The sequence below is a fragment of the Choloepus didactylus genome, chromosome 18 (assembly GCF_015220235.1).
Source record: "Choloepus didactylus isolate mChoDid1 chromosome 18, mChoDid1.pri, whole genome shotgun sequence".
NCBI lineage: Eukaryota > Metazoa > Chordata > Mammalia > Pilosa > Megalonychidae > Choloepus > Choloepus didactylus.
In genome coordinates this window covers 31,938,606-31,959,812 of record NC_051324.1, presented here as the reverse complement: position 1 = coordinate 31,959,812, position 21,207 = coordinate 31,938,606, and the positions used below count along the sequence as shown (strand labels likewise).

At 45.7% G+C, this 21,207-nt stretch overlaps 2 long non-coding RNA genes across 5 annotated transcripts in view; one reads left to right on the top strand and one right to left on the bottom strand.

Moving 5' to 3' along the window:
* LOC119513627 overlaps positions 1–21,207 on the top strand; it is an 85,443-nt gene that overhangs the window by 53,389 nt on the left and 10,847 nt on the right. For 2 of the 3 annotated variants that reach the window (XR_005212666.1, XR_005212668.1), the window contains 2 exons: positions 7,574–7,704; positions 9,005–9,073. This is a non-coding gene — a long non-coding RNA (uncharacterized LOC119513627). The remainder of the gene's footprint in view (positions 1–7,573; positions 7,705–9,004; positions 9,074–21,207) is intronic. The other variant, XR_005212667.1, reaches the window with a different exon arrangement.
* On the bottom strand, positions 4,188–20,597 carry LOC119513625. Of its 2 annotated transcripts, XR_005212665.1 has the most exons (5): positions 19,298–20,597; positions 10,704–10,807; positions 8,661–8,801; positions 7,559–7,694; positions 4,188–6,207 (listed from the first exon to the last, which is right to left on the bottom strand). It is a non-coding gene; the product is annotated as an uncharacterized LOC119513625 (long non-coding RNA). The 2 variants fall into 2 exon arrangements; XR_005212664.1 differs by lacking the exon at positions 8,661–8,801 and having other exon boundaries at positions 19,298–20,583.

The window sequence follows — 21,207 nt, the reverse complement described above, 5'->3', positions numbered from 1 at the left end:
GCTGCATAATATCACATTATATCTGTGATTTACAAACTTCTGTGGGCTTATTAAAACTCCGACTGCTGGGTCCACCCCCCGAGTTTCTGATCCAGCAGGTCTGGGGTGGGGCCCTGTGATTTTGCATCTCTAACAGGTTCCCAGGTGTGGCTGCTGCTGCTGCTGCTCCAGGGACCGCACTTTGAGGCCGCTGCATCTTGTGGCTCTATTGTATATAATGCATCTGCTCACCTGTCTGCTGCCCCCTCTAGCCAGGGACAGGGACCATGACTTAGACCACTCTGCATCCCCAGTGGCTAAAACAGTGCCTGTTGCACAGGTGCTCTTCTGCATGTGGGACCCTTTGTGCGTGCACAGGTCCAACACCACGACGCTTGCCCCACTGAGGAACAGGGATGAGATTTGCCCTCTGCGGCCATGAGAGTGAACTGGTCTCTAGGACAGGAAGTAGCAGGGAAACTGAGGTTAGCTCTCCCACCTTTCTAGCCAGTCCACAATGGAATGGGTGAATGCCTTACTTGTCACCAGAGCTGTTTCAAAGGCAATCAGGTGATGGCTTAGATCTTTTACAGACGGAACTGAGTGGGGAGAGGCTTTGAGGGTGAGTGGTGTGGTGATGGCTGAGTGAGGAACCTTCCTCATCCATCTTAGCCTTGAGCTTCTGTGAGTCTGAGTTCAGCAAAGCAAAGGAATGGCGCGTGGTCTCCATAGGCTCCATGGGGGAGCTGGGACTTGACCCTAAAGGAGGGGTAGGCCTTGGGAAGACGGTTGCTGCAAAGGAGAGGCTAGGCCTCCCTATGGTTGTGCCTAAGAGCCTCCTCCCGAATGCCTCTTTGTTGCTCAGATGTGGCCCTGTCTCTCTAGCTAAGCCAACTTGAAAGGTGAAATCACTGCCCTCCCCCCTGCGTGGGATCAGACACCCCGGGGAGTGAATCTCCCTGGCAACGTGGAATATGACTCCCGGGGAGGAATGTAGACCTGGCATCGTGGGACGGAGAACATCTTCTTGACCAAAAGGGGGATGTGAAAGGAAATGAAATAAGCTTCAGTGGCAGAGAGAATCCAAAAGGAGCCGAGAGGTCACTCTGGTGGGCACTCTTACGCACAATTTAGACAACCCTTTTTAGGTTCTGAAGAATTGGGGTAGCTGGTGGTGGATACCTGAAACTATCAAACTACAACCCAGAACCCATGAATCTCGAAGACAATTGTATAAAAATGTAGCTTATGAGGAGTGACAATGGGATTGGGAAAGCCATAAGGACCACACTCCACTTTGTCTAGTTTATGGATGGATGAGTAGAAAAATAGGGGAAGGAAACAAACAGACAAAGGTACCCAGTGTTCTTTTTTACTTCAATTGCTCTTTTTCACTCTAATTATTATTCTTGTTATTCTTGTGTGTGTGCTAATGAAGGTGTCAGGGATTGATTTAGGTGATGAATGTACAACTATGTAATGGTACTGTGAACAATCGAAAGTACGATTTGTTTTGTATGACTGCGTGGTATATGAATATATCTCAATAAAATGATAAAAAAAAAAAGCAAATTCAGCTTGAAAAAATGGAAAAAAAAAATAAAAAAAAAAAAAATAAAGGAGGGGTAGGATTTAGAAAGCAGACAAGGAAAAGGACAACATCCGAAGGTTTTGGGAGCAGTGGGAAGGTGGTAGGGATGCATATGTTAAATTGTTATAGAATTAAGTAAAACAAATGTGGCAAACCTGGCCTTTAGAACGTCTACATCAAATCCACACCCTTGATTTTACTCAGAATTTCAATATAGACTTGATAGTCTTCTTGAAGAGATGCCGTTATCCACAAAACTTAATGAAGCAGCCAGGATGAGAGTGGGTCGTTACAGAACCCTTGTGGCTGCTGCTACTTTGTTTCCCTCCTTCCCCTTCCCAGTCCTTTCCCCTCCCCGGACCCTTCTGCCTCTCCTGCGCCCTCCTTTTCTTCTGCTTTAACTGTCTAAGTTTTGATGTCTGAAGCAGATGAGTTGGTTGTTTTGTTTGTTTTATACGCAAGGTTGGAAGACAGAGGGACTGCCGTGTCTAGAATTCAGGTTCCTGGGCTTCTGTGATTTTAGCACAACATAATAATAAAATGGCAGAGGCTCTCCATTTGCAATTTTGCCCAGGATAAAAACTCAGAGCTCTATTTGTTCTTTGAACAAAATAGGTTTTAGGATGAACTGGAGGGTGAGAGGAAGTTTTGTGATGGAAATTTATTTTTCAAATACCTGTAACCCTCCAAATTCACAATGCATCTTTATACTTATACTAGTAATTGTAATAATAATGAAAAATAATAGATGCCATTTATTGAGCATCTCTTATTTGCCAGACATTGATCAGGTGCTTTACACACACTACCTTTTTTAATTCTCAAAGCAACCCGGCGGACTGGCTACTATATCCCCAGGTTACACAGGAAGAAACTGAGGTTCAGAATTTGCAGTTCCTAATATGACAGCTGGTAAATGGTAGGGACATTTTACACCCAGACTTGTCTGACTGCAAATCCTTTGCTCTTTCAACTGTGATACTCTGCCAAAACTACGCAGTCTAGTTCGGTGGATTTCTTTCCCCTTTGAGCTCAGGCTTGTGATGGAGAGTTCTCTACTGACTTCCTCACATATCACTGGCACTCAGTTTCTAGCGTTAGCCATCCTGTATTTTGAGGCACTTGAAACCAGACTTTAAAAAGATTCTCTTCCTTCGGCTGGCTCAAGAAGTCAAAAAGAAGTTTTCTTTTTTTATGGCACTTCCTTTGAGTAGTTGAATCACCTTGAAGATCTTATTGGTGCCTTTGTGAGGATATTAAAAGCTCTATCTAAGGATATGATGGAGCCCTTCTTGGAAGGAGGGACAAGAAACATACAACAATATATGATAGGAAAACCCAGACACTGTATTTCACAATCAATCCATTCCTTGTGCTTCAAGCCTCCTTGTGCTGAAACGATGTCACCTCCACCGGGAAGCCTTCTGTGACTTGTCTCTGCCCGAGAGCCTGTGAACTGCTCCCTCAGGCTCCCACTGTGTCCCCGGCTCTGCTCTCGCTCTCGGCACGCTGCGCTGAGGAGGTGGGCGAGGAGGGTGCGCACCCAGAAGCCTCCTCTAGGCTGGGAGCTCCCTCACAGAGCACGGAGTTGGCCTGGACTGGTTCAAGCTTCCTTAGTCGGTTTGTGAGCACTCGGGAGGCAGGGGTCCTGAGCACACTGGGAGTGCAGTGGGCTGGAAGGAGCTCCCTTTGCAGGGCTTTGCTTGGAGACTCAGGGTTGCATGGATTAATCATAGGCAGAGCTTTGAATATCTTTCTGGGACGTGGTCCTGTAAGTCCTGCCCACATCAAAGCCTCTGGTTTATCTGAATGTCCCCAAAATCAGCCCCTCCTCTCTGACCCATATCACCTGTACACACAAACACCTGTACTTAGCACACTCATTACTTTATTCAACAAGTATTTTTTGAAAGCCTATTAAGAACAAGGCACTGTACTGGGGACCCAGCAATGAACAAAATGGTCACTTCTTGTGCCCCACTGGTGCCTACCCACAGGTGAGGGGCCCAGACTGCAGTCTTCTCCCCTAGTACACTGAGCTCCTTTGAAGGCACACATTAGGTAGTATTTACTTATTTCTATTTATCGGAATATAATTCACATACCATAAAATTCACCGTTTTAAAGAGTACATTTCAGTGGTTTTTAATGTATTCATAGGGTTGTGAAACCATCACCACTATCTAATTCTAGAATGTCTTCATCCCTCCAAAAAGAAACCCCAACCCATTAGCAGCCACGCCCCGGCCCCCAGCCCCCACCCACCCGCTTTCTGTTTCTACGGATTTGCTACTCTAGACATTTCATGTAAGTGGAATCATACAATCCGTGGCCTTTAGTGTCTGCTTCTTTCTCTCAGTATTGTGTCTCCAAGGTTCCTCCATGCTGTGGCACGTAGCCTGCTTATGGTGGAATAATGCTCCATTATATGCATAGACCACGTTTTGTTTATCCAGTCAGCTGTTGGGGGAGGTTACATTTACTTTTGTGTTTATTACCTCTCTGTCTTCCTCTCCCTCTCTCCCTCCTTCCTCTCTCAAATACTTATTATTCCAGACTCGCCATGTTGTGTGCAGTCCTAAAATATCGGATGAAGTTTCCAGACTGAAAGGCACCATTTTTTAAAGTTTTAAATGAATGTTTTATTTGAAAATAATTTTCGCTTTACAGAAAAGTTGCAAAGATAGTCTGGAGCATTTCCACATAGCCCTTGTGCTGTTTTCTCTCTTGTTAAGATACTGTATTACTATGTAGCATTTGTCGTAACTAAGGACCCAGTGCGTGACAATTGACTCCACACTTTATTCAGATTTCACTAGTTTCCTCCGGTCCTTTTCCTGCTCCAGGACTCCATGTCACATTACATGTAGCCCTCCTGTCTCCTTAGCCTTCTCTGGTCTGCGACAGTGTCTCAATTTTGTTTTTGATGACCTTGAAAGTTTTGAGAAGTACTGGCTTGGTATTTTGGAGACTGTCATGCAATTTGGGTTTTTCTACAGCTACACTTGGTTTATGGGTTTTGGGGGGAAGGCCACAGAGTCGAAGGAAGGTGCTAGTTTTAAATTGCTGCGAGGTGCCCTGGAACCAGGAAGTGAGACCAAATATGCCAGGGTTATTGGGAAAAATCAGAGAGACCTCATTTTGAGGCCCTCTTATGGTAGAAGTGGTGGGTGAAAGGATTCCCTGGGTCTTTTATCCAAAGAAACTTGCAAGGGGCATATCTTCATGCAACTGAAGAAAGAAGTCTATCTGACGTGTAAAAATGACTTGATATTTGTTCCCTTTCTCCCCATTGGGTCTACGGTGTGACCTTGGGTGAGTCAAGTTCCCTTTCTTGACCCCTGTAGAGGTAGGAAGTTGGAACAGATGACCTCTGAGGCCTTTGCCCAGTGGGATGGATTTATGCTCTAAGTGGTGACTCCCAGTCCCCTTGATCCCTAGTGAATTCCAAAGTTTGGCTCCCCTTTCTCCCACAGGGGAGAGGCCCAGACTGCAGTCATCTCCCCTAATACACTGGGCTCCTTTGAAGGCACACATTAGTTAGTATTTACTTATTTCTATTTATCAGAATATAATTCACATACCCACGCTGTTGTATTCGGGTGACACAGGCCCCAGAGAATAAGCTCCACCCCACCCCAGGAGGTTTTCAAAATCTTCCTGGCAGACAAACACAGCAAAGAAAACAAATCCTCCAAACAGCCCTAGACCTTTGCAGTGCGGATCCCCACCTCGAGGAACCCAGAGAACATTCCAGAGCACAGTGCCCTGAGCAGGACCCCTGGCCTGGCTGCACCCGCACCCCTGCTGACACAGCACAAGGGCTAGATATATGCAGCACACAGCGCTGGAGAGTCTTTCACCCCAAGGGGCTGTTTTGGTTCAGCAACTCCTGTGGCTTGAAGAAGTTAATCAGTGATGATGAGAGATTAATTTATAACTGGACAGCAGACAAGATAGTTCAGGCTTCGGTGGGGTGGCACTGAACTGTGGCACAGGACATTACTTGGAAGATGCCTGGGTCTGCAGCTTGGTGCAGAAGCTGGAAATCTCAGATTTCCTATGATTCCTGGTCCAGAGTAGGAACATGTGCCAAGGACTCTCCTGTTCTCTCCCGGCATATTTACTTGTCTTAGAAAACTGTCTGTGCAACAGCCAGCCCTTTAGAAAGCTAAGAGGGCGCCAAGCCAGCCAAGGCCCATTGACTGAGTGTGCGGGAGAAGTGTGTGTGTGGGGGGGTGATGGCAGGTCGTAGGAGGGTAGACACGGAGCCGGGCAGTGAGGGGGTTGTTCCTATAGCCCGAGCCACTGAGTGGAAGCCCAGGGAAGTCAGAGCTGTGGGCAGGTTTTCGAGGATCTGCCACCCACCACACCCCCCATCCCACACGCCTCCCTCTATTGATCCTAACTGTGACCCCCACTCTAAATCCCAAAATGATGGAATTGAAACATGATGTGCAGGCCTCTCTGGAGGGATTGCTTTTACTGTTTTAATATTGAGTAAAAGGCCCTTCCCTGTCACGTTGGAGTTGCGTGCAGCAGTTGGTTGTGGGTGCAGCCATCTCCTCACTGCGGCCAGTACAGTTCCAGAGCTCTGAAGTCAGGCATCTGCTAAGGAAGCCCCGAGCAATACCGCCCTGATGAAAGAGAGAGAAGGGAAATAGAACCAAAAAGTCAGAACAAGGCCTGCATTAGAAATGGGGGTGGGGGGTGGGGGGGTGCAGAGCTACTCCTCTGGGGGCTCCCTGCCTGAAAGGGCTCTGGGAGGCCCATTAATTGGTGGGTGACTTCTGCTTGATTTTCCACCAGGGCCCCAATTCTTGTCACTTTGATTCAGTCGCACTGCCCTGTCCCCGGAACACACCCCAAGCTGTCCTTGTTCAGGCTGTTCGCTTGGCCAGGAACGCCCTTCTCTCCTTGCTTCACTTTGCCCACTTCTATCAACCATCTCCACCACCAAGCCTTCCCCGGTCCCACAGCAGCCCCTGCTTCCTCACATTTATTTTGTCTGTTGTGTTCCCAACCCCGACAGGTGGATTAGCAGCACCTAGGGAACTTGTTAAAATGACAAATCCTGCAAGCCTGAATCACAGCCTCTTGGGGCAGGGCCCAGGAAGCTGTGTTTTTATTGGTCTCTGCCTGTGTTTGGGGGGCCAGGCTAGGGTTGGGTGTGGGGCTCTCCCGAGTTCCCCCGTGACCCTAACCTAAGTTCCTCAGTGTCTTTTCTAGTCTGTGCTCCCGGGTCTGGGCACAGAGCATGGCAACCTCATGTCACTGTGCACAGACAGCCCCTAGGCCTGGCAGGAGGGGCCAGAAGTGAGAGGCCCACACCCTTTAATTCACACCGTTTCCACCCATTCAGAGCTCCAGCTTTGTGCCCAGACACTGTGCTGGGTTCTGGGGCCACAAGAACAAAACCTAACACAGCCTGCCCTCACCCAGCTTACAGTCCAACAGGGCAGCCGGAGGTAAATCAAAAGACCTCACATACCCACACGATTACAAATTCAACGCCAGCATCCTAAAGGGAAAACACAGGTGCTCTGAGAACTGGTAACAGGGCTGTGAGGTCAGGGAAGGTGGGACCTGAGGCCAAAACAAAGGGTAGTATAAAGGGTGAGTGCGTATGTGTGTGTGGGGGGCTTTGAAAGGGTTCTCAGAGCTGCTAATGTGGAAGCCAGCTGGGAGGTGCTGGAGGGGTAAGCCCCTCTGGCACCCAAAGTGGTCTCCAAGGGGAGCTTCTGCTCACACACTCCCTACTATCCCAGCTTCTCTCCTGCTTCCCTACTATCTACTTTTGCCATGAACCTTTGGGAGATACGTTTGAAACCAGACAAAAGACCTATTTCCCCATGATGGGGTTGCCTGTTGGCACACACAGTGCGTTTGCTGAATTATAAAAGATGCACTTGTCCTCTGAACTTACCTAACCTTGCATGGGCACCTGGCTTGGGCTTGAGTGCAGGCTGAATTTAAGCCCCTACTCACCCCTGCCTCTTTCAGCTGAGCTCCTTGTGCAGTGAGCAACTTGGACAACCTCCTGTGATGGCCCTGCTGTAATCTCCTCTTGAGCAGAATGTTCTGGCTTCTTGGCTCTCCCTCACAGCTGGAAGATTCCTGCATCCTAGAAAGAGGTAATTACACCTTCCATGGGCATAAATCTGTTTGGACATTTAAAGTGGAATTTATATGTGTTTTCTGAAGGACTGGGTGTTTTTCTTATCTAAATTGAAATGAGGACTCTTTTAAATACGATCCAAGAGAGTTCTTTCATATGGTAATTCACGCACACTCTGGCTGATAAGCCCTAGACTTGGCATAAGGTTCAAAGCAGAAATTGTGTTCAGATGAGGCACAGGGATGCTTTTTGATCTGATTTGCTTTTAGCCACTGACATTGGGATAATTTTGGCCCCTGAGTGGCAGTGGGCCTCAAAAACCTGGTAAAACCAGTCTCTTAAAAGAAAGCCTGAATCTCCTAGAATGGCTGGAGGAGTCCTTGCTCTATTTGGGAGCTTGAAAGAGAAGCATTTTCTGGTGGAAGAGAACTCTCATCACATATCAGTCAAGTCAGAGGGTTTGAGATGGCACAGCCCTTGAGAGGTGCCTTTCACCACTGGGGAACCGAGGCTCAGAGAGAGATAGTGGCTTAGCGCACCCAGTAGGTGAGTGTAGAGCCAGGTCGACCCATGACAGGCGCTTTCCCCTGCACCTGAACTTAGCTGGTGGCTTCTTTCCCATGGAGTGGGGCCAACATGTCCATGAGGAGGCTGGCGAGCTAAACGGGAGACAGGTGGGGAAGGTGGGAAGGTGGGAAGGCAGTGTCAGGGCCAGAAGACGTTGTGTCACCAAGGCCAGAGGGGCCCCCTCCTCTTGCAGATATGGGAAGCTGCTTTTCCTACTTAAGGCAAGCCTCATTTTCCAGATATGGCACTAGGAACAGAGTGGGAACTGGGAGTGATGGAAGAGAAAATGTTTGTTCATCTTACAGACATAGAGACTATCCAAGTGAATCACATGTGATACTGTGTCACAAATGATTGTAATAATTGGGTTGGGGGGGAGGCTTGAGTGTCAGAATGACAGCCTACCTTGGGTACCATGTCTTTCTGTGTCTGACATTTGAAAAAAACTCTTCCGGTTGTGAAAACGAGCTGAGCCAACAGGTGCCTGGCACCTGGAGGGTTCTCAGTAAATGGTAACACCTCTCCATAGGGACCCTGTCAAGGAAACTGGGAGAGGGAGGGAACCCCCCACACACACACAGAGAAAGAAAGGGAGAGGATACGTTTGTTGCCCAAAGTCACATAGCTCAAAAGCAGCGAAATTTGGTTCTTCTGGTTCCACGCCATTTCCACCACACCATGCTAGCTTGTTCTTGGACTCTGCATAATTTCCATCAGCTTCAGTGGACTCTTCTTTTCCTTGCTTGCAGGCCCTGCTCTCTCTCCTCAGAGGATACATAACAGACAGGATCCCTGACTTTGTGTGCATTTGAATAGAGGTGAGGAGTCTCCTGTGTAAGCTCTGACTTTGGGAGACAAGTGTGTTGGTGGCACCAGCATTTGAGAATGCAGGACATAGAAGACCCTTTCCCAAAGCTGCAGGAGAGGTTCTAGGACCATGCCCGAGCTCCATCAGCAAGCTGGACGCCGTTCTAATTCAGACTCAGGCTGAGGCTGCTCCTTGCCCTGTTGGCAACAACGATCCTGAGGCACCTGAGGCCCCCTTCCCTTCCCTTGTCTCCTATTGACTACACTTCTGGAGACAAGGCAGGGACAGCTTCAAACAAAGTCCTTCATCATTTTTGTGAAACCATCCTACAGAGTAGGCAACTATGAGTTTTCCATCATCAGTATTACCTCTCTATTGGATTTCATAAAGATCTAGCTCTAAAATAATAAATTCACTTCCATTCCTGTTAAGGGGATTGGTGGAATATGGAAAGGCAATTCAAAAGGCGAACTTTCCTAATTCTGAAAGACACATGCAAGAGTACTGACTAAGCTGGGAGAGAGACCTAAGTTTTGGTCTCGATTTCCTCCCTGCTGCCTGTGTGATCATGGGTGAGTTGCTTAACCTCTCTGGGCCTAATGCTTGCTAAGGAGTCTTTCAGTGAAGTATTTTATGATTATGGTCACTGAGAAAATTTTCAATAGTGCAGTTCCTTTGCAATGCTAAATTTTACACAGTCACCATAGCTAATGATACCTGATAAGTCTTGAATTTTCCCTTGGTTGGAACGGGGACAGGGGTTTAAAGCAAAGACTTGAGTTTTTTCCAATGGCAGCCCTGAATCTGTGAATTTGGCGGGTCAGTCAGGCTATAGAATCCTAAGCATTTTACACTGTAAAAATATTTCCCCTTTGCTTAAAATAAAATCCTTGGTAAGTGGTATTTCCAAACTGCCGAGTTGGAGCCTGAGGATTCGAGGGCTGGACTGTGTAGTCCGTGATCCTAATTTTACAGATGTGGGGCTCAGCTTAGGGAATGAAGCACTCCAGGAGCCCCAGGAAGTATCAGACAGAAGTGGAGATACAGAACCTGGCTGCCGTTATGCCCGATCTAAGGTTTGTGAGAATAAAAGCTGATTTGAAGGGCAAAGGATTATAAAAATCAAACAATTATCTTAAGAGCAACTTTGATACATGTAACTAGGGGCCCAAAAGTTTGGATTTATATTTTCACTTGAACACACACCAAAACCTTGCACTTCTTCAAACACCGCTATGGACATGTCGCTTTGCATTTCCTGAAGCCACCCCAGAGACCAACTCTTAAATAAATTATCAGGAATGGTCAAGGTCGAATGCACACAGAGGCTTTCATGGGCCCAACTCAGCAGAATCAGGTCTGACCCCTACAGAGTTTGGACTATGAACTGGCACTGACATTCTCTACGCTCAGTGACCATTTCACACAATGGATTCATCTGTGTAATTGTGCTTAGCTGTCCCAGATTAACTCCATGTTTGCAGGAAGATCAAAATGCTTACTTTAAGAAGTTTGGTTTGCTTCCATTTCTGTCTTATCTGGGAGGCATTCATGCTTGGAATTTCCTGGGCTTTTCTTTTTTAAATCTCTTGTAGGGATTGGGAATGTGAGGGCAAGAGTAGGGAGGTGAGATACTTTACCTTGTATTGTCCTTCTTTTTGAAAATAAAACAAAACAAACAATTTGCAATCATTCTTCACTGTCTTGCTGTCTTCTTGGCAAAGGCAATCCAGACCACTGGCATCTGGAAGAAAGTGATAGCATTCTTGCTTGCCCCCACCCCTAAATCTTACGTTAGAACATGACCTAGAATTCCGGCTTTTACTGAGGTATAAGTTACATATAGTTGAGAGCATATACCCGGAGTGTATAGCTTGACAAATATTTGTATTTGCATATACTTCTGCTTTGCTTACACCTTCAGTGTAAGGTGTAATGAAATACACTTGGTAGTGAAATATCTGCTCTGGGTTTTTCCAAGGACAGCTGTAAGAAAGGAGGGACGAGGTCGACATGCAGAGGGCTGGAAGGGTGGTGACATGATTCAAACCAAAAGGGTTTACTTTTGACAGTTTCACCCAGCCTGCACTTTAGGTGCAAGTTCTGGGAGAAATGCTGGAAGGCACGCTGCACTCTGCTCTCCCTGGGGACGGGCAGGAAACAGGGAGAGGTTTGAATGGGGTGGGGTGTTTCCACTTAATCATTACCACCTGCTGGCATCAATGAAAAACAAGTAATGTGTGTCATCTGCGTGGCCCTATGATAAGGAGAAAGGAGGCCAGATTCTTAGTAAGAGTTATGATGAGGTAGGTGATGGACAGAATACAAAACTGACAGGGGCAAGCAGTGTGGTTTGTAGTTCAGTTTCAGTGTACCATTGCGTTTTGTGGTTGAAGGGTCCAAACTGCCCTGGCCACTTCAGAAACAATGTCAGGAGAGGAGAGGTTATGTTCTCCAGCATCCCCAGTGGGTGTGCAGGACATGAGGCAGCCTGGAGGACAAATATATCCTTTCTCAAAACAGGAAGCCAACTATTTACTTATTCAAATAGTGCTGTAAAAGGGCTTTATAAGTTGAGCTGTGGCTCCTAAGCTTTGGACTGACCCCTAGACTTGTCTCAAAAGGCTTCTTCCGGAGGAAGGAAAGTTCTGAGGCTCTCAGGGCAAGCGCTGGCTCAAACAACAATTTAAATCAAGGAGAACCACTTCTGTCTACAAGTTGTGCCAGCCCTGGCAAACACCATCAAGACAGCTTCCGAAAAAAGATGACAATATTACCATTTAAGCCTGAATGGAAATCACAGCCTGGCTTCAAAATTCCTTTTGTTAAGTTCTAAAAGTTGGACAAGCACAAAGAGCTATAGCATTAATGGAACCTTAAATAAAATTCATTTATTCAATCCCTCCATTCCGAAGTATTTATCACGTGAGATACGCTAATATTTATTAACTAGGGATGTGTAGTATGATTTCCTGGCTGCATTAAGGGGTCATTTGAGGTGCAAGGGCTTGAATTTAAAGTGAGAGCAGCCAGCGTGGTTGTGAGTTTTTTTCTAACTTTGTCTGGCTACAGGTCAGGGGCTAGGCAGGAGGAGAGTTGAAATTAACTGAGTTGTGGTTTTGCCAAGAGTGTGATGAAATGAGAGGGGGACGAGAGAGTTGAGGGTGTGCAAGGGAGTGATTAAGATGATTAACCATGGAATTTAAAAGTGAAATTTATTAAAAAAAATTTTTTTTAAATCAACACTAGCCCTGGACCCAGAAGACCCACATTCCAACCCTAGCACTGCTGCTTGCTAGCTGGACAACCCTAGGCAGGGCACGCTTCCTCTCTGGGACTCGGTCTCTTCTACAAGGGGAGGAGGCTGGATCAGGAACGCTAGCAGATGGAGGGTCTCTATAATTGTTTGTGGAATGAGTGATAGGAGGTCCCTTTCTTCTGCTGGAGATCTCGGGCCCATGATTCTTTCTGGGGCCAAGCCGTCCACAGCTGGGTTTCAGTTAGGAGAGAGAGCCGTGAAGCTGCTGATATTCAAAGGACATGAAGAGACCTGCTTGCATACTTCCTTGGTCTCCGATTTTCGCCTCTGATTTTGCAGCTGGAAAGTGATTCCAAAGTAGGCAAAACTCACACTAAAGGCAAACAGTGGACTTTGGTTTTGAGCAAGCCTCAGATGGAGCACAGTAGAGAGACTGGGAGTTGGGGACTTGGATTCTACCCTGACTCTGTCACTGATCATCAGAAAAAGGGTGGGCAAGTCCCTCCCTCTTGTTGGGCCTCAGTTGCCACATTGTAAAATGAGGGCCTTTAAGTTTCCTAAGCCTTTCTCCAGTTTCCACCATCTGCATTGAGTCTCCAGCTCCGGTGGCATCTTTTTGCCTTATTCAATTGCCAGACTCGAAACTGGCACAGAGCTGGCAAGTTTATGGTTTTATACACCCTGAAACATACTCTGCAAATAAATGATGAAGACATTAAGAATATTGCATAGAAACACCAAGGTCTAGAACATGCAGAGGACTTTGGAACCATACGAGGAATGGAGAACACCTGTCCCCGAGCGTAAGAGCAGCTGGCCAAGGGACCACAGACCGTGGGAGAGCCGCAGGGGTGGCAGTGCTGTGCGGCAGCTTTTCTCCATTGTGTGGGACAGTAGACAATTTGGATGGGCAAAAAAATCATTAAAAAGAAACCAAAATCTCTAGTGAGAAAATCATTTTCAAATATCTTTCAATCTTTCTGACTCCTTGAAAGAATCTGTTGTTATGCCAGGATGTTGAATAACTTTCTTATGCTTGTTAATCTGCCCCTTCCTGATCTGCTCCCCTTTTGAAATGAAGAGAAGACATGTAGACATGCCCTTTCCCATCTTCTCATCCTTTGGGACTCAGCCCAGGGCTTGTTCCCCTAGGAAGTCCTCCCTGACCACTGTCCCCCAGAGGGCCACGTAGGACCCCTCTTCCAAGGTCCCGAGCAAATCTGTTGGGACCCTTACCCTACTGCTCTATGGTTGTGTGTTTTCTGGCATCTACTCTGTGAGCCCCTCAAGGCCAGGGTCAATATATTACTCATCTTTGCATCTTCAGCTGATAGCTCCTGACACATGGTAGGTGTTTTTTTGGGGGTTGGGGTGGGGAGCAATGAATGAAGGTGTGGAGTGAATGAATGAATCCTGTTGGTCCACATAGGAGCAGGGGACCGGGTGGGCAATCTTACCAGCCGCCAAACTGAGCTTTTCCTTGTCACCACAGTGGCCATGGGGCAGCCAGCAAGTCCTGCTCCCCACCCCTTCCAGCCCGTAGAACACCCAGCTGCAGCTCCCAGCCTGTGGCCTGATGTATCTCACTTCTCTAGCAGTGGGCCCTGGTGCCAGCAGGTGTAGGCAGTAAAGGGGGAACTGGGTGGGACAATCCTTCCTGCTGCTAAAGGCAAAGAGCCCCAGCCCAGAGCTAAATCATATAAATCTACTAACAAAGGGCCTTAGTGGGGCTTAGTGTCCCTTGCCCCTTCTTCAACCATAAATCTCCAGGCTCGGGAAGGTAATTGCCCTCCCCTTGAAAAAGCTATAAAGAGCACAGCATATAAACCGTCAGTAAGGAGCATCAGCTATAAAACGTTTCTCTGGGTGGGGCAAGGACAGACTACCTGTCTTCTAAGCACCGAGCTTTCCTCTGCCTGCTCCCTCCTGCTGCCTCTGCAGAGAGCTGTTGGAGGCTGCAAGGCTGGGCTGCGAGTGATGGGGATGTTCCAGGAGCACTTGCCCTGAGATCACCAGGCTCCTCTCTGCTGCTCTGCCCACTTGACTTTTTTTTTTTAAATTCAGTTTTATTGAGATATATTCACATACCATACAATCATCCATGGTGATAAAGGGAGGGGACTGGGGGCACTGGACAGTCCTGCGGCTGCTTTCAGGTCTAACGTCACAGCTCACCCCACCTGAGAGCAAAGCTGCAGGAAGATTTTCCTCCTAGTACCTGAATTATCAGGAAAACCATAGCTGGGAAGACAGGAGAAAAACAGTATGGAAACAACTTGAAAATAACTCTACTCTGTGGTGTCAGTTCTTCTATAGCTGGCCCGGTATGTGCACGGTAAGACAACAGTTTAGGGGGCACAGCACTGGAGGAAGGAGTCTCCAGGACTTGAATTCAGTCCCTGCTCTGCCACTGACTGGCACTGTCACCTGGGGCAAGTCATTTCCCTCTGTAGGCCTCAGTTGGCTCATCTGTAAAATGGGTGATATTGGATTCTTTCCCAACTCATTCAACACACCCTGCCTGTCAGGTGCCTGGCACAGGGCTAGGTGGGGAGACAGGTGAATAAGATGCTGCCAGCTCTCAGGGAGCACCTGGCCTGGTAGTGGGACAGATAAGTAAACAGGCAAGTGTAATATAGTGTGCTGAGTGATATGATAATGATAATAGCTAATACTCATTTGGGTTTTCCTAGTGCTAGGCCCTGTTCTAGGGGCTTGGCATGCAGCATTTCACTGAATCTTGGAACCTTCCAAGGCACCCAGAGGAGAAGATGTGTGCACGGCGATTGAGGCCTGAAGGGTGCGTGGGAACTGGTCAGGTGGGGCAGGAAGGCTGGGGGGCTGACGGCCTGAACACCCACACCCTGGAGCCTGGGGATTCCAGTGACCGGAAGTGGGTCCCAGGCTGGTGCCCAGAGTGGGGATTGGGGTGGGGAGGAGTCGTGGTAGATGGTGGAGAGGTTGGGGAAGGTGTCAGCAGTAAGCCCCTGAAGGAGTCGATGAGGAGTCACCAAGGATCAGATTGTCTCTTGGGAAAGATCCCTCGGGCCTGGCGGTTAGCAGTTTGGAGAATGGGTTGAGCAGGTAAGGAAGCAGAAAACCTAACACATCTGCTACTGCCATAGGGACCTCCTGGATGCGGTGATGGTATTTCAGAAAAGAGGTGAAGGGCCGGGGCTCAGTAGGGGCCTAGCTATCAGAAGGGCCTGATGGCAGAGTTGGCGATTGCTGGGCAGCCTCCTGAAAACCCCAAGCCCGGTGGCCGTCTGGGCGCCGGCATCAGCCCGCAGGTCTGGGGCTCCAAGAGGAGGCCAGAGCGAGGTGGCTGCTCTCACACCTCCCTGCAAAGCGGCCGCTGACCCACCCCTGGGCGTGACCCAGAGGCAGCGAGATGGCTGGGCCCGGCCTGGGAGGAAGGTCTACAGCTTTATAGAGAAGATACTTACGGACAAATGGGAAAAACCTCCTCCCTTCCTCTTACGGCTTTTATTTAGTTCCTGAGATAAAATCTTCAACACATAAAGGCCCGTAGAGAACCTACAATCCCCTCCCCTGCCATCCTATTTGGAGAGAGTAACCATAATTGGAAGTACACAATCTGTGTGCATTAAATGAACAGTTTATCTATATTTTAACAATTAAGATGAATGAACAAAACTGCCTTTGTGAAGTCAATGTGGTAGCTTCTTTTTAGCCGCCACAAAGGTCCTGGCACTGCAGGATTCTGCTGTGGATGTAAAAAGAGCTTTCAACAAGCATACATCGAGCAACTAACGCACACAGGAGGGGACGGAGGCACCAGGGGAAGGAGGCAGGGCCTCTGTCTTACGGAGGGGCCGTGAGTCACATGCACAAATCACCTGGATCTCTCTAAGCCGTATTTTTTCAACTGTGTAATTGGATAATGCTATCTGCTTCATTAAATGTTGAGAAGAATGGAGATAATCTATGTAAAATACATAACTGAGTGCCTTAAACTGTGGCTACTCTGATCTAATTTGGTCTTTACGAAAGTGAGTGAGCAGGTATTAGTAATCCAGGGCCAAAGACAAGGAAACAGGCTCAGAGGGAGAGGTAGGGTCCTGCAGTAGAAAGTGTGTGGGGTTTGCAGGTGAGTCTACCTGGGCTCAAATCCTGGCTTTGCACCTTACTAGCTGTGTGATCTTGGGCAAGTTACTTAATCTCTCTGAACCTCACTTTCTTCTGTCGAATGGCAATAATATAATGCACCTCAGAAGGTTGAGAAGATTAAATTAGATAATATAGGTGAGGAGCCAAGAATGATGCTTCAGCACATAATAGGTGCCTAACAGTTAAGGACCACTAGACAGGTAAATTCATCACCCAAAGCCACAGAGCCAGACTCAAATCCAGGTCTGACTGACCCCAGAGTCCCAGCTCTTCCTACCGTGGCCCCTATTGTCTGGACTGATGACTTGTTGAGGGGAGGATGGTGGCACATCAGCTTCTAGGAGCGTGTCAGTCATTTACAAGGAAAAGCAGGCCCAACTCTTTTCCAGCTCTGAGCCTGAGACACCAGAAGTCAGGGACTTACCACTTATTAGCTTATTTTCCTTATTAGCTTATTCAGAGCAGTGAGGATGCAGTTGCCATTAGCTCAACTGCTTTATCTTACTCAGGAAAACTCATTTAAAACATGAAAACTTTTTTTTTTCATTGCTAGGTCTTGCTAACTAGTTATCTTTGATCCAGGATGGATTTTAAGCTCAGGCACACTATCTGAACCTTGATTATGGTTGGCACACTTGCTTCTTTCCAAGAAAATTACAACAAAATTTCTGCATTAAAGTTCCTAATATAAAGGCTAACATTTTCTTTTGTTGTCTTTCGAACCTCTAAGGTCAGTCATCACAAACAAAACTTTACAAAATATTCTCTACAGACATCCAACTAGAATGTCCAATAGGCAGTCGAAGACATAGGACTCGAGTTCAGGGCTGAAGATGTTAACTTGGGAGGTGGTGGGTAAAGCCGTCTAAATCAATGCAAGTAGCTTATTTGCAAAGTGGTCCCAGGGTACATTGACAGGGCAGAGGGGAAGTGACAAATGGGAAGAGCAGGCAGCACAGAAAGAGGGCGTTACCAAGTCAGTTACCGCTGTGGGCAACCCAGCCTAACCCCAACCAGGAGCTGGAACTCAACGACTCTATCCAAAGACCTCCCTCTTCTCTCCCACAAAATGTGATCAGACCCTTTGTTTAAACCCCAAATTTCTCTGTCTTCAACTCTTGATGACTTTTTCCCACCTCCTCCAAAAGCTCGCTCTCCATTCACTCCTCTCCTTTCGTTGTGACTCCTTCCACGGCTCTGCAATTTCCCACTTCTCCCTCCTATGCATTAAGGCTCTGGTGCTTTTCCCAGAGGACATTCCCTCTGGGAATCACTATGTGATCACTGTGTGCCTACCCATTAGACAAAATTCTGTCACAACTTACTTCTTCTAAAATGATAGCATCCCTGAAAAAATGAGGATAAGAATATCCTCATAGGAGAGTTGTGGTAAGGATTAGAGGTTAAGTAAGTAAAACATTTAGCACAGAATCTGGTATAACATAGAAACTCAATACCTGGTAGGCACTCACACTGTCACCAAGCTTAATTATCAGGGTTTGCAACCCACAGCTGATAAGAAACGGAAAACTACAAGAAAGAGGGCTGTTAGAGGCAGGTGCCGAAAACCTGCAAGAATTGACAGCTGACAACTGACACTGAGCAAGGAAACAGAAAAGTTCCAAAAGACACAAGAACACAGAAAGTGTACAAAAAGTGCAAATGTAGATACTAAATGCTCAGTACAATTAGCTACATCAATATCACCAAGCAAAAGGTGACATCCAAGCCCCATCCAGACAGGGAGCCCAGGGCAGAGCCTGTCTCGTCTGGCCGGTCAGCTGGTTCCTGAACTTCCTGCTAAGGCCCAATAATTAGAGAAGGGAAGAACAGTGGGATGAGCAGAACTACATGAATATAGGAACGTACTAAATGAGCAAGGAGGCACTTCAAACCCATGGGGAAAGGATAGTTTGATTATTAAATCAATGGTGCAGAGACAATTGGCTAATTGCTCGGGAAGCCATAAAGTTACATTTCTACCTCACATCACACACCAAAATATAATTCTAATGTATATTAGCAAGTTTTATATAAATAAAAAAGAACTGGAAAATGACATCCAACAATAGAGAATTGGTTAGATGAAGTATGATGTAGTCATTAAAGTCATGTTTTAAAAGAAACATATTTGGAGGATGTGTGAGCCTACATGTGTAGTGTATAGTCATACACACATGTACATGTATCATGAAAAAAGTCTGGAATTTTTCTCCTATAAAAATTGAAAAAAACATTTTCAATCTATGCCAAAACTCTGACTATCATGGGGTAGTAGAATAACAGATAATTTTTATTTACCTATATTTATTGTCTTGTTTTTTCCCAAATGTTTCCACAACAAAGATTCATTACTTTTATAATATAGAAAAACAGTAAGTGTTAATTATAAAATTAAACTGTGATGGTTCTGTAATTAAAATAATTTTACTGGAGTAAAACAAAGTGAAAACTAATTTGAGAAATGCCCCTCCACAAAGGCTGGGCATCTGCTTGGCCAAGCAGCTGTTTTTTGGCCTAACACTCCACCACAAAACAACCAAACATGAATTTATAAACTTCTGGAACCTGATGCCTTGTGCAGCCTGTACTTCTCTGGAGAGGAAACCCACTGCCCCAGCCCTGGAAAACTGCTCCTGGTGCTCCACAAAATAGTCCAGGACTCTCCAGGGGGAGAAAATTTAAGTTAATGGCTACTCTTTACTCAATTAAAATTTTTCTCCTATAAAATTTTCTTAAAACTTTTGATGCCTGCAGTTACTCTGATATCTTAGAATTTAGTTGGAGACTATATCCAAATTAGTATTGACTATATGTTAAATTATCTTAAGTTTAATACTTTACCATTTCAGGATGCACTGGTTTTCAAACAATTGAAGACTACAACATCTTGGGTCTACAGTTTTCCACAAGTTTTCCAGGTGATTCTGAAACACACCATCCTGTGACCTGTTGTTTCATTTTCTAAAATAGTGGAGCTCAAACTTGACTGTAATTAGATTCACTTGTGAGGCTTTTAAGTCTCCCAGTGCTCTCAGACCACGCCTCAGACCACCTAAGGCAGAATCTGGGCGTCAGCTGGTGCATCTGTAGTCTTTAATGTTCCCCAGGTGATTCCAATGTGCAGCCAGGTTTGAGAACCGGGTTCGAATGAGAGCAACCTGAGATCCAGGTGCTGCTGCCCCTGAGCCTGAATGATTTTGTGTACTTTGTCTCCATCTGCTGGCCACTCCACTACATTGCTTTAATTTACCTGTACAATTTGGGTGTCCAAGACAGTGCCGCTTGTACTCTGAGAATGTTTGCAAAAAGAATGAAAGAGAACCAAGAAGACTTGAAATTGTAAAGTAATAAAAATAGCTATAAAACATGTTCTTGTAGATAACAGGAGAGTTATAAAATGATTTCATGGTCTGCAAGCATGAAGATCATAAAAATGTAAGGATCAAATCTTTCGTTTAATGATTGATTCTTATCTGAGAAAATAGGGGCATGCCTCTCTGGGAGTCATATTAGAGTTTCTGGTATGTGTGTATAGTAGCTGGGGGAGGGGAGAATATTTGACTTTAAATTAAGTTTAGCATTTCAGTTATTACATGACAGGGCATTTTTAATTGAGACTGAGTTTGGTGACTTTAAAAGACACTATGATTTTTTAAAATTATCTAACTGTGATCACAAAAGTCTTGGAACTATCTAAGTTTTCATCCAGGGGCAGGGGAAATTCCTTCACAGAATACATTTGAGGGATACAGTGGAGATAAAAAAAAAAAGTTGCTGTCTGACTGCTCCCCATGAGCCCCACTGTCAACCAGTCACAGCAATCACAACAGATATTATGGTCACTGTGTGGGATGCTGGGCAGACAGCAGAACCAAGGCCAGCCACTCACACCATGTGCTGATAAATACTGAGTTTGGACAATTCTTTCATTATTGGAAGGAGAGTAAAGAAAACAAACAATTTTAGTGAAAGCAGTTTAGCATCATAGTGATTAAAGACATGGCTTTTGGAACCCGAGAGAACTGAGTTCAAATTATCTTTGTCACTTATGAACCTTACAATCTTGGGCAAGATAACCTCTCAACTTTAGTTTCCTTATCTGTGCAATAGAATTAATAATCCTTACTTCCCATGTTTGTTGCAATGAATAAATGAGATAATACATGTAAAGCATTGTGAATGTCTTTTTTTTACACAAAAAATCAAGTTGGTTATTGCTGATATTTAGAAGAGCTGCTAATTTTGGCATATTTATTTTTGAATAGGCTGAGCTGCCTTACAGAACTGTTTATTAATTCTGTTATCTTCTGAGTTGATTTTCTTTGTTTTCTACAAATAATGATTTGTGGGTTCAGTCTCTCAGACTGGTTATCCACAAATAATGATAATTTGGAACCCCTTTTCTAAAATTTTGAAAATATTTTTTGTTTATTTAATTACAGAGGCAATTAATTCCAGCATGATGTTAGATGATAGTGGTAAAACCAGGCTTGGTTGTCTTGGTTCTGACTTTCTTAGGAATGCCTCTAATTTGCTGCTAAAATAGATATATTTTCTGATAGATATATTTTGTTAGTGAAATATCTTCTCGTTTCTAAAAATCTTTTTGATCAGAAAAGGACATCAAATTTTATCAAATTTTCTTTCAGCATCCCAAAAGACGACTATTTGGTTTTTCTTATTTGACCTATTAATTGTGACAATTAATAGAACTTCTAATCCAAGATATCTGCCTTCTTACAATAAATACT